Source organism: Manis javanica, chromosome 14 (genome assembly GCF_040802235.1).
Source record: "Manis javanica isolate MJ-LG chromosome 14, MJ_LKY, whole genome shotgun sequence".
Taxonomy (NCBI): Eukaryota; Metazoa; Chordata; class Mammalia; order Pholidota; family Manidae; genus Manis; species Manis javanica.
In genome coordinates this window covers 51309271-51323995 of record NC_133169.1, presented here as the reverse complement: position 1 = coordinate 51323995, position 14725 = coordinate 51309271, and the positions used below count along the sequence as shown (strand labels likewise).

The 14725-nt window shown below is 50.4% G+C and overlaps 1 pseudogene; it reads left to right on the top strand.

Moving 5' to 3' along the window:
* The window catches only part of LOC140846029 (solute carrier family 22 member 4-like), a 51366-nt pseudogene that overhangs the window by 20277 nt on the left and 16364 nt on the right, over positions 1-14725 (top strand).

Genomic DNA, 14725 nt, shown 5'->3' with positions numbered 1-14725 from the left:
GTCTGTGGGGGAGTGACGCAGTCCAGCCGCACCTAGTCGAGCAGGTCTTGAAGTGTGGAAGGGGGGCGAAGAAAATAAAGAAAGATGGAAAGAACTGGGAGGACTGATGCTCCCATGCATTGCCAGCCAGCAGCCCAGCTGCTTGCCTCTGCGGCTCCAGTTGGGCTTGAACTCATGACTCTGAGGTTAAGAGTCTCATGCTCTACTAACTGAGCTACAGCAGGGCTCCAGTTAGTTGCTTATGGTGTTTTTTGTTCTCCATTCCTGCCACATTGGCAAGTGGAGGAAGGGCATAGCTAGAGGCAGGGGCGGTGTTTCTACACATCTTCAAGGTCTCCCTATTTTCAGAGTGAGGAGTCTTGGCTCGTCTTCGAGGACAAGATATGTTTTTGTGGACAGGTAACTTCCAAGGACTGCACCAGTTGTTCTCAAGCTTGTGCTTTCCTATGCTGCATTCAGACATGGGGGAAGGTGCTTTCCCATTCTCCCTACAAACATGTGAGAAGACAAAGGCAGTCCCCAACAGGGGAGAAACATGTGATGAGGGCAAAGACGGAGGAGGCCCCCAGGATCTAGTTAAAGGGGGGCTGAAAGGCTCAGGCTTAATCCGCAGGGGATGAAGGCAGAGGAGGTGAGATGGGGGAGGAGATGGTGGGGGAGGAAGGGAGAAGGGCTGTTGTAGGAGAAGAAGGGGAAGGGAGTGAACGGGAGGCTTCTGCGGGGGCAGCGGCTTGCAGGCTAGGAGAAGTTGGGGTGGGGTGGGGGGAGAAGGAGGAGGAAAACTTTGATATAGGGAATCTCCTTCCATTTTTTCAGGCGCTGGGAGTAGTTAAAGAGATCGTGAGTGATGTTAGGATCAAGAGTTCCCCCTGCGGGCCATTGGTTGTTATTGTCTAGGGGGTATGTCGGCCAATCTTGGGAGCAGTATTTATGGAGAAGTTTTGGTTTTATATCAGGTGTCAGGGAGAGGGTACTTGTGGCTAGATACTTGAGCAGGCATTCAAGAGGTGAACTTTCAGGGAGGGATGAGGAGGCTCCCATGGCTGAAGGCCAGAGAAGGAGACAAACAGGGGAAGATGAAAGGAGATCCTCGGACTGGAGGCAGACCACAAAGAGACAAAGGGTGTCCCCGATGATCCTTGGTGGTCTGCGGAAACTCGTATACGAGTCGGAATTTCTTAGGACTTCTCTAAGGCAGAGTGCCGGAGTCATGAGGTACTTAGTACTAGGAATTTTCGGCAGACAGAACGGATTTCGGTGGATGGAACAGAAGGAGGAGGGGGGAAAAAGGGAGCGTTCTCATCTGCAAAGGAGTCACCTCATTTATGGCTGTTGGGGGGGGAGCCTGAGGGTCCGCCGCAGTCGTGAAGGCCTGAGGCGGGGTTTATGGCTGTTGGAGGGGGTGCCTGAGGGTCCGCCACAGCTGTGAAGGCCTGAGGTGGGGATTTATGGCTGTTGGAGGAGGGCCTGAGGGTCCGCCGCAGCCGTGAAGGCCTGAGGCAGGGATTTATGACTATTGGAGGAGGGGCCTGAGGGTCCACCGCAGCTGTGAAGGCCTGAGGCGGGGACAGTTCCCTCCTTGTCCCCGAGCATCAGGGCCTTGCCGGACGATCACGGTCAATGGCACTGCGATAGCTCTGGGAAGAGTGGCCCACTCCGGGGGAAAACTTACCTAAAGGCCAGAGAGGAGTGGTAAGTGTGATGAGCCAGTGCCGGAAAAAGAGGATGAGGGCAAGCTGCTGCTGGTGTCAGGGGGAAGACAGGGCCCAGTTGGGGTGTCCCGTCTCCCCAGTTTTGGCACCAATGAAAGGAAAGGAGTGACACACAGCAGCAATTCACCGGAGAATTCCGCTTTATTAGGGAAAGGTGCTGGGTTATATAGGAAGGGGCATGGGGTGATTGTGGTGTAACTTCTACGGGGCTGGTGGCTATTGGCTAGGTGCTGGGAGTGGGGAGAGAGGTGATTGGTCTTTAGGTGGTGCCGTCAGGAACCGAGGACCTGGAAGAGAAGCCAGAAGTTCGCCATCTTACTGGTGGGGGCCCTTCACTGCTTATATATGATGAAAGCTTCTTCGATCATTTTTTGTAACTCACAGTTTAGACTCACCCTCGTGTTGCCCTGTCCTGGCCCCATGGCCTAGGAAGTTGCCTAGAATGTCCTTTATCTTGGACAAAAGAAAGAAAACTATCTTTCTTTTGAATACCTCATCCTTGATAGTGCGGCTTCCTGGAGTGTTGCTCATCTGCCAGCGGGGCTGGCAGGGTGTGGGGAGCGCTGCAGGCGCCCGGCTCCCTGGTAGGCAGCCACAGAGGTAGCCCACCTTGGTCTTATTAATCAGATGGCTCCGGCTGGACCGCACCAAGCTACTGTTTTTTATGACCTCCAAGGATGCTGGGCTTACCTGTAAATTCCTGGCATGGGTGCGCACAGGGAGAAAGAGCCTTTTTTTTTTCTTCTTACTTTCTTGGAATTTGAATTAAAGTTTAGATGCTATTCTGATTTGGAGGTTTCCTCTGGCACCCAGTGTGAGGGTCAGAAAAGCTTTTGATAAATAAAGGCAGGCCCTTATCTACACAGCTCTGCCTCCATGGAAAGCTCTCGAGATTGATAAGAGCAGGGCGGTTTTCTGGAGTGAGTCACTGTCATCATCATCATCACACCCTCTGACCCTCTCACCAGTCCCCTTGCTAACTGAATTTATTATAAAAGATGTTGGTGACCAACGATTCTCTCGAGACGCAAGACAAGATTATTCAAAGGTTATTTTCTGCTCCTGCAGATGAGTGATTTTCATGACCTATGTTGTCATTTGGCATAGAGACCAGTACTTACACAATGTGCTACGATCAACCTTATTAGTGTATGCTTCTATCAGAAAGAGAGAATAAAAATAGAAGGCCTTGACTGACCATAAAGATTTGTAGGGATTTTAATCTGTGGGGCTGGGATCTCAGCCTCAGGACCAAATATTGCAGCCAGGAGCAAATCTGATAGGTCAGTGCTTTGAGTGTCCCACAGACAAGGTGTGTCCCACCAGGAGCAGCCTTCCTCTTGCCCCAAGGAGAGCTCCTTCTTCTGCCACCCGCAGGCTGGCACTGAGTGCCCCTGGCTGTGGGCACGCGGTAGCAAGGACAGGATGGCCACGGACAGAAGGGCAGCCTGGGGCCAGCACTCACAAGCTGAGTGCTCCTCCTGAAAGTTAACAAGCCTCATCATTTCCCTGTAAAAGAAAACTATCTTTCTTTTGAATACCTCATCCTTGATAGTGCGGCTTCCTGGAGTGTTGCTCATCTGCCAGCGGGGCTGGCGGGGTGTGGGGAACGCTGCGGGCGACCGGCTCCCTGCTGGCTGCTTAATATGTGATACACACTGCCCAGCAACACCCTCCCTCTGCTCACTTTGAATTAAATCTGCAGAGCAGCTATGGTGTATGGCCTCCTTTGGCATTCCTCTAACTTACATATGATCAGCGAGACTTGATTCTTCAGGTACCAGAAAATCATGGTAATTCAAAAAGAGAGATTGCAGCTGCTCTAAGTACAGAGGGCTGGAAATAGGAAGGGGACCTATACAGAGCCGCTGTGGATGGTTTGGGGGTGTCCTATGTCCTAAGTTCCCTTTAAAAGGCCTGGCAGTAAGTGACCACAGGTATGAATGGAGTATGTGTATCGGGGGAGGGGAGGGAGCCCACACATGCAACGCAGGGAAAGCTTTGCAATATCTAATTGACCAAACATTGGGAGCTGTGGCCAGTGATGCCCCTCAGAGCCTGTACCAAGAAAGGTAGGATAGCTCTAAGACAACCTGGCTGGGGAAAGATACTGCTCAGAAGCAGAAGTGCCCCTGAAGTATATAGTGGCTGTGTAGTAAGACCACTAATTCTGCACTAATACAGTAGCCACTAGCCCCCTGCAGCAATTTAGATTAAAACTCATTAAAAGTAAGTAAAATTAGAAAATCATTTCCTCAGTCTCCCTGGTCACACTAGCCGATAACCACATGTGGTGTAAAGGAGTGCAGAGAGCATTAAGAGTCAGGAAAAAGAACTAATAAAACTTAGCTAAACCTTAACAGCAGACCATTCCGGAATAGTAAGAGATTCAATGTCTAAACTTAGAGAGAGACCAGATCAAAGGAAGAGAGAGCGAGAGGCCAGCCAAGGGCTATTTGAATCCTAGTTTACTAAATCCCCATGGTTTACAACCCTGATATCCACCCTGGCAGGGCCCTTGCTTATTTTTATACTGCTTCTCACTTTAGGTCCCTGTATCTTAAACCGGCTAATAGCCTTTGTTAGGGAAAGAGTGAGTGCTGTTCAGATGCTAATGCTGAGACCGCAGTATCATTCACTCACACAGCAGGAAGAAACAAACATTCCATGATTGGAATGGTCAAAGGAAAGTGGGGAAATGTAGAATCTAAGCATTAGTAAGATTAGTAAATTAGCATAAGCATAGCCATCTTAGAAACCTAGAAACCATTTTCTGAGAGTGTGACTCAGAGAAAAAAAAAAAAAAAAAAAACCCTGGGCCTGGGTAAGGCCTTGAAAAACAAGTTAATCATGAGCACCGGGTGGTGGGCAGCTGTGACCCTTGGTCAGCTAACCTTGGTCAGTTAATCTTACATACCAAGCTTATCGTGCAGAACCTCCCTAACCATTGAGGAGTAGTCTTACCCTGCCCTTGCTTAACCCCAGGATATATGTCTTGCAAGAATAATGTATAGCTGTGGAAAATTGCTATGAGTTAAGTGCTTTGAAATTGCTATATAAACTCTTGGCTCTGAGTGCTCGGGGTCCTTGTTGAGACCCGCTGGATCAGGCTGACTTGGACCCCAGCTAGCTGGCTGAATAAAGACTTTGCTTGAATTTACATCTCTATGCCTATGTAGTTTGTTCTCTGGGGAAGCCTCGGAAGCATGGACCCTAACATTTGGGGGCTTGTCCGGGATTCGAGAGGCTTCCCTGAGAACAAAGGACAGCTGGAGGCAAGGTCTAATTGTCCGGACGGGGCAGTGTAATTCGATGGTCGCCCCTCGTGTCTGCATAAATCCATTATAAAGCGGGAGTCGCCATCCCGTGTATGGTCTCGGGTTAGTGGTCCCGAGTGAGGAAGTCCGGGCTGGTAGTCCCGGCCCCCAGGTTAGTGACCCTGGGTAAAAGTCCAGGTAACCAATCCTGGCCCTAGGGTCTGAGTGACTCGGCCTTAGGAAGGCAAATCCGATCGGCAGAAAACTGGCACCCGAGGAGGAAAAGATCGAGCTCATCACCCTGCGGCAGTCCGAGTGGACGCCCTTCGGGAGAATTACGAGAGTTTTTGAGGACCCTGAAAGTGGTGAGTGTGGTGCGCACCAGAGTGAGAGAAGGACCGGTCCGAACGAGTGCGATCAGATGTGGTATGTGTGTTTGGTGTTATCATTGATTGTTTTACTGTGTTTTGGTTTTGGTTTATATTTCTTTTTGCACTTCTCATTTTAAGTTTCCTTGTTCTAAGGTTCTCCTGCTCTCTCCGTTCCTCCTTTCTGCCACTACATCATTCCCCGTGGGCACGGGTCGGGCAATTAAGAGCCATTAGGGCGCCCGCCGCTAGAAGACTCCCGTGAGAGGATAAGGGGGTCACAGCCGCGAATCCCAGATAAATTCGCGTCCCCCGTGGAAGAAAAACTGTGCAACGACAGGCACTCGTTCACAAGCACATACAACAGTCATTTTGTTTGTCTGTTCCTCCTTTCTGCCACTACATCATTCCCTGCGGGCACGGGTCGGGCAATTAAGAGCCATTAGGGCGCCCGCCACTAGAAGACTCCCGTGACAGAATAAGGGGGTCACAGCCGCGAATCCCAGATAAATTTGCGTCCTGCGCGGAAGAAAAGCTGTGCAATGACAGGCACTCGTTCATAAGCACATACAACAGTCATTTTGTTTGAAGTGGCATCTTCATCCTTTGCCTTTGTCTCCCTCATATTCTTTTTCCTTCTTCTTTCTCATCATGGGTCAGACTCAGGCTACTCCTAAGAGTCTGATCCTCTCCCATTTCCCCAAGGTCAAGGAACAGGCCTTAAGTATGAGCCTTGGCATCAAGAAGGGTAAGCTTGACACCTTTTGCTCAGTCGAGTGGCCTTCCTTTGGAGTAGGCTGGCTGACCCAGGGATCTCTTTCTTTGGACCTTATTGGCAAGATCAAAGCCATTATCTCCCGGCCAGGTCCTGAGGGCCACCCTGACCAACTTCCCTATATTCTTGTCTGGGAAAATTTGGCCGAGAATTCCCCTTCCTGGTTGGAGCCCTTTTTGGTGGAGAAACCTCATACTGACCCACAAAAGACCTCCGTCCTAGTTGCCCAGGAAAAATCAAAGCCCTCTGATCGCAGGGCCAGAAATCCTGTGCGCCCAAGTGCACCGCCTGTCCTCCCGACAGTTCTCCTCTTTACTCCCTCCCACCGATTGAGCAGCCACCCCCATATGCAGAGGAGAGGGGTGAAGCTTCCAGGGGGATAGAAAATGCGGCTAGGGAACCCAGCGGGAACCAGGCGGCTGCAGCTTCCCCAGATTCTTCAGCAGAGGGAGGCGGGAGGCCGGAAAGAGCTTCCTCACACTCCCCCGCCCTGGCCCCACACTGGGCGCCAGGTAGAAGTGGAGGAATGCAGCTAAGATCTCGAGGGGCCAGGGAACAAGAAGGGGAGGCTCCCTCCTCCACCTCAGAAGGAGCAGTGCCGGTTCTGCCTGTGCGTGCCATCGGTACCGGCATTGCTCAGCAATATCAATATTGGCCCTTTTCATCTAGTGACCTTTATAATTGGAGGACTCAGAATCCTCCCTTCTCAGAGGACTCCAAGTGTCTTATAGGTTTAGTGAAGTCCATTATGTTTACCCATCGTCCCACATGGGACGACTGCCAGCAATTACTCCGCACTCCCTTCACAACGGAAGAACGAGAGCGTATCCTCAATGAAGCCAGGAAAAATGTCCTCGGAGAAAATGGAAGACCCACTACCCTCCAGCCCATCATCGACGAGGCGTTCCCACTTATGCACCCAGATTGGGACTTAGGAACTGCAGAAGGTAGGGAGCGTCTCCGGGTCTACCGCCAGACTCTGATGACCGGTATCCGGGCGGCCGCCAGACAGCCCACTAACTTGGCTAAGGTAAAAACTATTGTTCAGGGGGAAATGGAAAGCCCAGCCGCTTATCTGGAAAGGCTGTTTGATGCTTACCAGCAGTATACCCCCATAAACCCGGAAGCAGAGGAACATAGGTCAGCTGTAGTCCTCTCATTCATCAACCAGGCAGCCCCCGATATCCAGAGAAAACTCCACAAGCGGGAGGACCTAGGGGAGATCTCTATTAGAGAGCTGCTGCAGCAGGCAGAGAAGGTCTTTAATGCTAGAGAAACTCCGGAAGATAGAGAAGAAAGGCTGAGGAAAGAGAAATGGGTAATGCAGGAGAAAAATAAGAAGGAAGACAGAGAATTTCAGAAAAGGGAGAACAAGAAGCAGAGGGAGGAGATGGCCAGGATATTCCTGGACGGGGTGAAGGAGGGCCCTAGGCCACCTCAAGGAACAGGACCCCTTCAATCCCGACTAGGACAAGATCAGTGCGCCCTGTGTAAGAAATATGGACATTGGAAGAGGGAGTGCCCCCAAAGGAGGGAACAAGGGAGAGGGAACCCTGTTAAGACCCTGCACCTAGGAGAGGAGGATTGACGGGGACGGGGCTCGGCACCCCTCCCTGAGTCCTGGGTAACCCTGTGCATGGAGGGGACTCCCATTGGGTTTATGGTAGATACTGGAGCACAGTATTCAGTTCTCAACCAGGCCCACGGCCCCCTAAACCCAGGACGCACAAGTATAGTCCAGGGAGTGACAGAGTCCAGGAAATGTGCCTGGACTACTAACAGAAAAGTGGACCTAGGAAGGCATCAGGTCTCTCACTCATTCCTGGTCATACCCGAAAGCCCTGCACCGTTGCTGGGCAGAGACTTATTAACCAAGGTCGGGTTGCATTCATTTTGAACCCGAAGGGATAAAAATCATGGACAAAGAAGGGCAGCCCGTACAACCAGCGCATGTGTTAACTCTTTCCCTGGCCGATGAACATCGTCTGTTTCAGGCGGATCAAGAAAAGGGGGGCCGGGGAAAAATAGACTCTTGGGTACAGAAGTTCCCTTCCGCATGGGCCGAGACCAGAGGAATTGGTCTTGCTAAACACCTATCCCCTGTCGTTTTTCAACTCAAAGCCGCAGCTCTACCCATCCGGGTCTGGCAATATCCAATGCCAGAAGAGGCTAGGAAAGGGATAGCACCCCATATCCATAGACTGTTAGAGACAGGAATCCTTAAGACCTGCCAATCTGCATGGAATACGCCTCTGCTTCCAGTGAGGAAGCCTGGCAGTAAAGATTATAGGTCAGTGCAAGACTTGCGGAAAGTCAATGAGAGGGTAGAAGACATCCATCCTACAGTGCCTAACCCTTACACCTTACTCAGCCACCTGCCACCCACGCATGTGTGGTATACTACTCTGGACCTGAAAGATGCCTTCTTTAGTATTCCACTCTCTGAAGTTAGTCAGCCTTTGTTTGCCTTTGAGTGGCAAGAGCCAGGGGGAGGAAGAAAAGGGCAGCTTACCTGGACTAGACTGCCTCAGGGCTTCAAGAACTCTCCCACCTTATTCAATGAAGCCCTAAGCCAGGACTTGGAGCCCTTTCGCAGGAGCCACCCCCACGTGACGTTGTTGCAGTATGTAGATGACCTGTTGCTGGCCACAGAAACCCGTGAAGAGTGCGAAGAAGCCATGGGGAACTTGCTGGCTGAACTAGGTGAACTGGGATATCGAGCCAGCACCAAGAAAGCCCACATCTGTCAGAGGTCAGTAGTCTACTTGGGGTACACAATATCTAGTGGGGCCAGGTGGCTAACACAGGCCATGAAGCAAACTGTCCTGGCTATCCCCATCCCTTCCTCACCCCGGGGAGTGAGAGAATTTCTTGGCTCAGCCGGGTTTTGCAGGCTCTGGATTCCAGGGTACACAGAAATAGCCCGACCACTATATGAAGCAACCAAAAAAGGGCCGGGCTGGCAATGGACGCAGGAACAAGAGGCATTTGACAGACTAAAAGAAGCTCTCCTCCGGGGCCCCGCCCTATCTCTGCCAGACCCAGAAAAACCTTTTATCCTGTTTGTAGATGAAAAGAAGGGGGAGGCTAAAGGAGTTCTGGCTCAGCAGCTGGGCCTGTGGAAGAGACCTGTGGCTTATTTGTCCAAGCGGCTAGACCCAGTGGCCTCCGGGTGGCCACCTTGTCTGCGTATCCTAGCAGCCATCGCTCTACTGGTAAAAGAGGCAGACAAGCTGACTTTTGGCCAAAATCTGAGAATAACAGCCCCACATACTGTTGAGGGGATCCTCAAGCATCCTCCGGGAAAATGATTGACGAACGCAAGACTCACCCACTATCAAGGGCTCCTACTAGATTCTCCCCGAATCGCCTTCTCTGACCCGGTAACCCTAAATACTGCCACCCTTCTGCCGGACCCAGATCTGACGACCCCCATCCATGACTGTAGAGATATCCTTTCCGAAATTATCCAGGTGCGAGCAGAACTGAAAGACACACCGTTACTGAACTGTGAGCTAAATTGGTATACGGATGGGAGCAGCTTTGTGCAGGAGGGGGTCAGGAGAGCAGGGGCAGCAGTAGTAACCCACGATGGGGAAGTTGTCTGGAGCACAGCTCTGCCCCCTGGCACCTCAGCACAGAAGGCGGAACTTATTGCTCTCGCTGAGGCCCTGGAAAGAGCAGAAGGAAAGCCGGCCAACGTTTACACAGTTAGCAGATACGCCTTTGGCACTGTCCATGTCCATGGTGCCATCTACCGAGAAAGAGGATTCCGTTCCGCGGAAGGGAAGGGACTGAGGAATCTGCAAGAAGCCCAAAGACTATTAGCTGCTGTTGAAAAACCTAAAGCGGTAGCAGTTATACATGTACCGGGCCACCAATCAAAGAAGACACCTGAGGCCATCGGCAACAGCCATGCAGATGCAGAAGCTAAGAGAGCAGCCCTCTTGGACTCTCTTGTGCTTGCGGCCCTCAAAATACCCATACCTGAACTGCCTGCACTGCCGCCCAAACCTGAGTATTCCCCTCAAGATCTTGAGTGGATTAAGAAACAAGTCCCGGGGGAAGTGTTTGGAGAGGGACATTGGGGTAGGGACCAGGAGGGTAGATTGATCTTGCCAGAAGCATTAGGACAGTACCTGCTTGCTAATCTGCATAAGTCCACCCATCTAGGTGGAAAAAAACTGCTCAGCCTTTTCCAGTCTGCGCAGTTGGTGTTTCCCCACCAGAATGAGGTGACTCGCCAGATCATGAAAGAATGCAGTAGCTGTGCAATGCTAAGACCAGCCCCAAGAGGGCTGCACCCAGCAGGTACCCGGGAAAGGGGGAGGGCTCCAGGGAGGAATTGGGAAATAGACTTCACCGAAATAAAACCAGGGAAGTATGGATACAGGTATTTGCTGGTTATGGTAGATACTTTCTCTGGGTGGGTGGAGGCCTTTCCAACCAAGCATGAGACTAGCCAGGTAGTAGCAAAAAGATTAATTGAAGAAATCATCCCCAGATATGGGGTCCCTGAAGCAATAGGTTCCGATAACGGCCCGGCTTTCGTTAGCAAAGTCCTGCAAGGACTAGCCCTAGCTTTGGGAGTAGATTGGAAGTTACATTGTGCTTATAACCCACAAAGCTCTGGGCAGGTAGAGAGAATGAATCAGACCTTGAAAGAGACCCTTTCTAAATTGGTATTGGAGACTAGTGGGGACTGGGTGACTCTCCTTCCCTTAGCCATCTTCCGCGCTCGGAACTCCCCCTATGTACATGGTTTAACTCCATTTGAGGTAATGTATGGGGCCCCTCCACCTATAACTCGACGAGTGCAGCTTCCCGATGCAGAGGACCCGGCCCCTGACTATCTGAATGTGTTGCAAGTTCTTGCTAAAGTGCAGCAAGAAATCTGGCCCCTGATCAGAGCATATTATGAGGGCGGGAAAATTCCGAGCCCAGAACATGGCAGAGTCCCAGGGGATATAGTATGGGTCAAAAGACATCAAGTGAAGACTCTCGAGCCCAGGTGGAAAGGACCTTATATTGTATTGTTTACCACCCCCACTGCTCTCAAGGTTGATGGTATCGCTCCCTGGGTACACCACACCCACGTTCGGAAAGTCCTGCCTCATAAAGACCCAGGGGCCCATAAGGAAAAGTGGAAGGTGCAGCAGCATCCTGCCAATCCCCTAAAACTACACTTAAGCCGAAGATGAAAGAGATCCTGCTAATAAGCTCCTTAGTATGGATCTTCACGGGAGCCAAATCTGTGGGGATCAGAGGCACCAACCCCCATCAATCAAGGAACCTGACCTGGATGCTGATTGATAGTGACAATGGGGAAGTCATCAACTCCACACCACACAGTGCGCCAATCGGAACCTGGTGGCCTGACCTGTATTTCTGCTTTCGACAGATCAACCCCGTTTACCGATCCATCTCTCCAAATTTGGCTCGCTCCCATGGGTTTTATGCTTGCCCAGGAACAGGTAAAGGAAGGCACTGTGGGGGGGGGGGCATGAATTCTTTTGTGCCAGCTGGGACTGTGTAACCTCGAACGATGGGGATTGGAGATGGACAGTTACAAAAATCGATTCTGTCAAATTTACTTATGTCAACAAGGGCATCCCTCGTCACCAGCCTATGACCCTTTACAAAACCAAGGCTTGTGACAAAACGGACCAGGATTGGGTAAGAGTTCAATTCACCGAGACGGGCAAAAACACTGAGGTATCGCGCTGGATAAATGGACTAGCGTGGGGAATAGTGTATTATAAATATGGGGGGCATGCTGGCTCGACCCTCATCATTAAATTAACCGTGTCAACTCCCACCGCTGCCGTAGGTCCCAACTCAGTTATAAATCCCCAGAAACCTTCAATCCAGGACAAGGGCCTGAGCAAAAAGGATGAGAAAATGCCAACCAGAACGCTTGCTCCAGAGCCCGCAAGAGGACCGAGTCCATCGACCTCTGGGTTATGGGCCCAGCACACCCCCTCCGGGTTAGATAATCCCATGTGGGAAATGGTGCAGGCAGTTGTAGAGACTCTTAACCACACCACTTCCTCCCTCACCGATCCCTGTTGGCTATGCTACCCAGGTTCACCTCCCTTCTATGAGGCAATCGGGATAAATGGCTCCTACACTATCAACAACTCCCATCCCACTTACTGGGACGGGAGACCGTGGGGACTTACAATCGCTCAAGTCTCAGTCGTTGGTACGTGTGTAGGCACAGTCCCGATGACCCAGAGCCAGTTATGCTCCTCCTATAATAACACTACGTGGGAGCAGGGAAAGTGGATTATACCCTCCTCGGGCTGGTGGCTCTGCTCAAAGACAGGCCTCACTCCGGCCCTATCCACCTCTGTGTTCAATGCTAACAGTGAGTTTTGTGTGCTGGTGGCCCTTCTACCTCGCCTAATGTATCATTCTCATGAATCTCTCCTTTCTTATTGGGAAGAAAGGCTGAGCCCCCACCAGAGCAAGAGGGAGGTTGTTACCGCCCTGACCATTGGGACCCTCTTCACCCTAGGGATAGCAGGGGCAAGCACGGGGGTTGCAGCCCTTGTAACTCGAGAAAAGGGGCTCATAGCCCTGAGGCTGGCAATCAGCAGAGACCTAGAACAGCTCCGACAGACAATATCAGACCTAGAGCAATCCCTCACCTCCTTGTCTGAGGTGGTCCTACAGAACCGAAGAGGCCTGGACCTCTTGTTCTTAAAGGAAGGTGGGTTATGCGCAGCCTTAAGAGAAGAGTGCTGTTTCTATGTAGACAAAACAGGTGCAGTCAGAGATTCCTTGGCCAAACTGAAGAAAGATTTAGAGAAGAGGCGTAAAGAATATGAAAGTAGCGAAGGCTGGTTTGAGTCTTGGTTCAAATACAAGCCTTGGTTTGCTACCCTTCTCTCGGCCGTTGCAGGGCCGCTCATCATCCTGCTGTTGCTGTTTACGATTGGCCCGTGCATAATTAACAGGCTTGTTAAGTTTGTGCAGGAAATAATTGACACTGTCCAACTCTAAGTCCTTCGTCAAAGGTATCAGGACCCAGATGCCGCTGTGGAAGATTCCACAGTCTAATCAAGAAAAGGGGGGAAATGTAAAGGAGTGCAGAGAGCATTAAGAGTCAGGAAAAAGAACTAATAAAACTTAGCTAAACCTTAACAGCAGACCATCCCGGAATAGTAAGAGATTCAATGTCTAAACTTAGAGAGAGACCAGATCAAAGGAAGAGAGAGCGAGAGGCCAGCCAAGGGCTATTTGAATCCTAGTTTACTAAATCCCCATGGTTTACAACCCTGATATCCACCCTGGCAGGGCCCTTGCTTATTTTTATACTGCTTCTCACTTTAGGTCCCTGTATCTTAAACCGGCTAATAGCCTTTGTTAGGGAAAGAGTGAGTGCTGTTCAGGTGCTAATGCTGAGACCGCAGTATCATTCACTCACACAGCAGGAAGAAACAAACATTCCATGATTGGAATGGTCAAAGGAAAGTGGGGAAATGTAGAATCTAAGCATTAGTAAGATTAGTAAATTAGCATAAGCATAGCCATCTTAGAAACCTAGAAACCATTTTCTGAGAGTGTGACTCAGAGAAAAAAAAAAAAAAAAAAAAACCCTGGGCCTGGGTAAGGCCTTGAAAAACAAGTTAATCATGGGCACCGGGTGGTGGGCAGCTGTGACCCTTGGTCAGCTAACCTTGGTCAGTTAATCTTACATACCAAGCTTATCGTGCAGAACCTCCCTAACCATTGAGGAGTAGTCTTACCCTGCCCTTGCTTAACCCCAGGATATATGTCTTGCAAGAATAATGTATAGTTATAGAAAATTGCTATGAGTTAAGTGCTTTGAAATTGCTATATAAACCCTTGGCTCTGAGTGCTCGGGGTCCTTGTTGAGACCCGCTGCATCGGGCTGACTTGGACCCCAGCTAGCTGGCTGAATAAAGACTTTGCTTGAATTTACATCTCTATGCCTGTGTAGTTTGTTCTCTGGGGAAGCCTCGGAAGCCTGGATCCTAACAGTGGTTAGTGGCTATGGTTTCAGACAGCACTGATACAGAACTCTGCAGAAAGTGTCTTAGTGCAGCCTTAATCACAGCTACTACAGGGATCGACGAAGCATATATTCTGAAAACCACAAACTGAGTTCATTTCTCAAGCCATGTGCTGGTAGGCTGGGGAAGGCAGCAGGCAGTGGCCATTTGATACATTATGTTTTGCTCTAAATATTACTGGGGCTTTGGAAGAACCCATTGTTGGGGTCCAGGAACTCAGGGTTTTCCTGAGAGAACAAAGCACATAGGCATGGAGATGTAAGTACAGGCAAAGTCTTTATTCAGCCAGCAAGCTGGGGTCAACAGCACCTCCCCTGACACGCAGGCCGAGTCCGAGCTGCCGACCCCCAGGCAACTTTAGGTATTGCTTATATAGGATTTTCACAGCCGTTACACCGAAGCCCGCGCATTTCTACAACCAATAATTTTAAAACACATTCTATATTGTAACCTTTTAGGGAACACTCCAGTTGCCTGACCGCTTCAATTGTTATCTCTTGCTTACCCAAGCATGTCTATGTGACTTATCACGGATCACGCCCCCAGGCTGTTGCCCACTTCTAGTTATCTA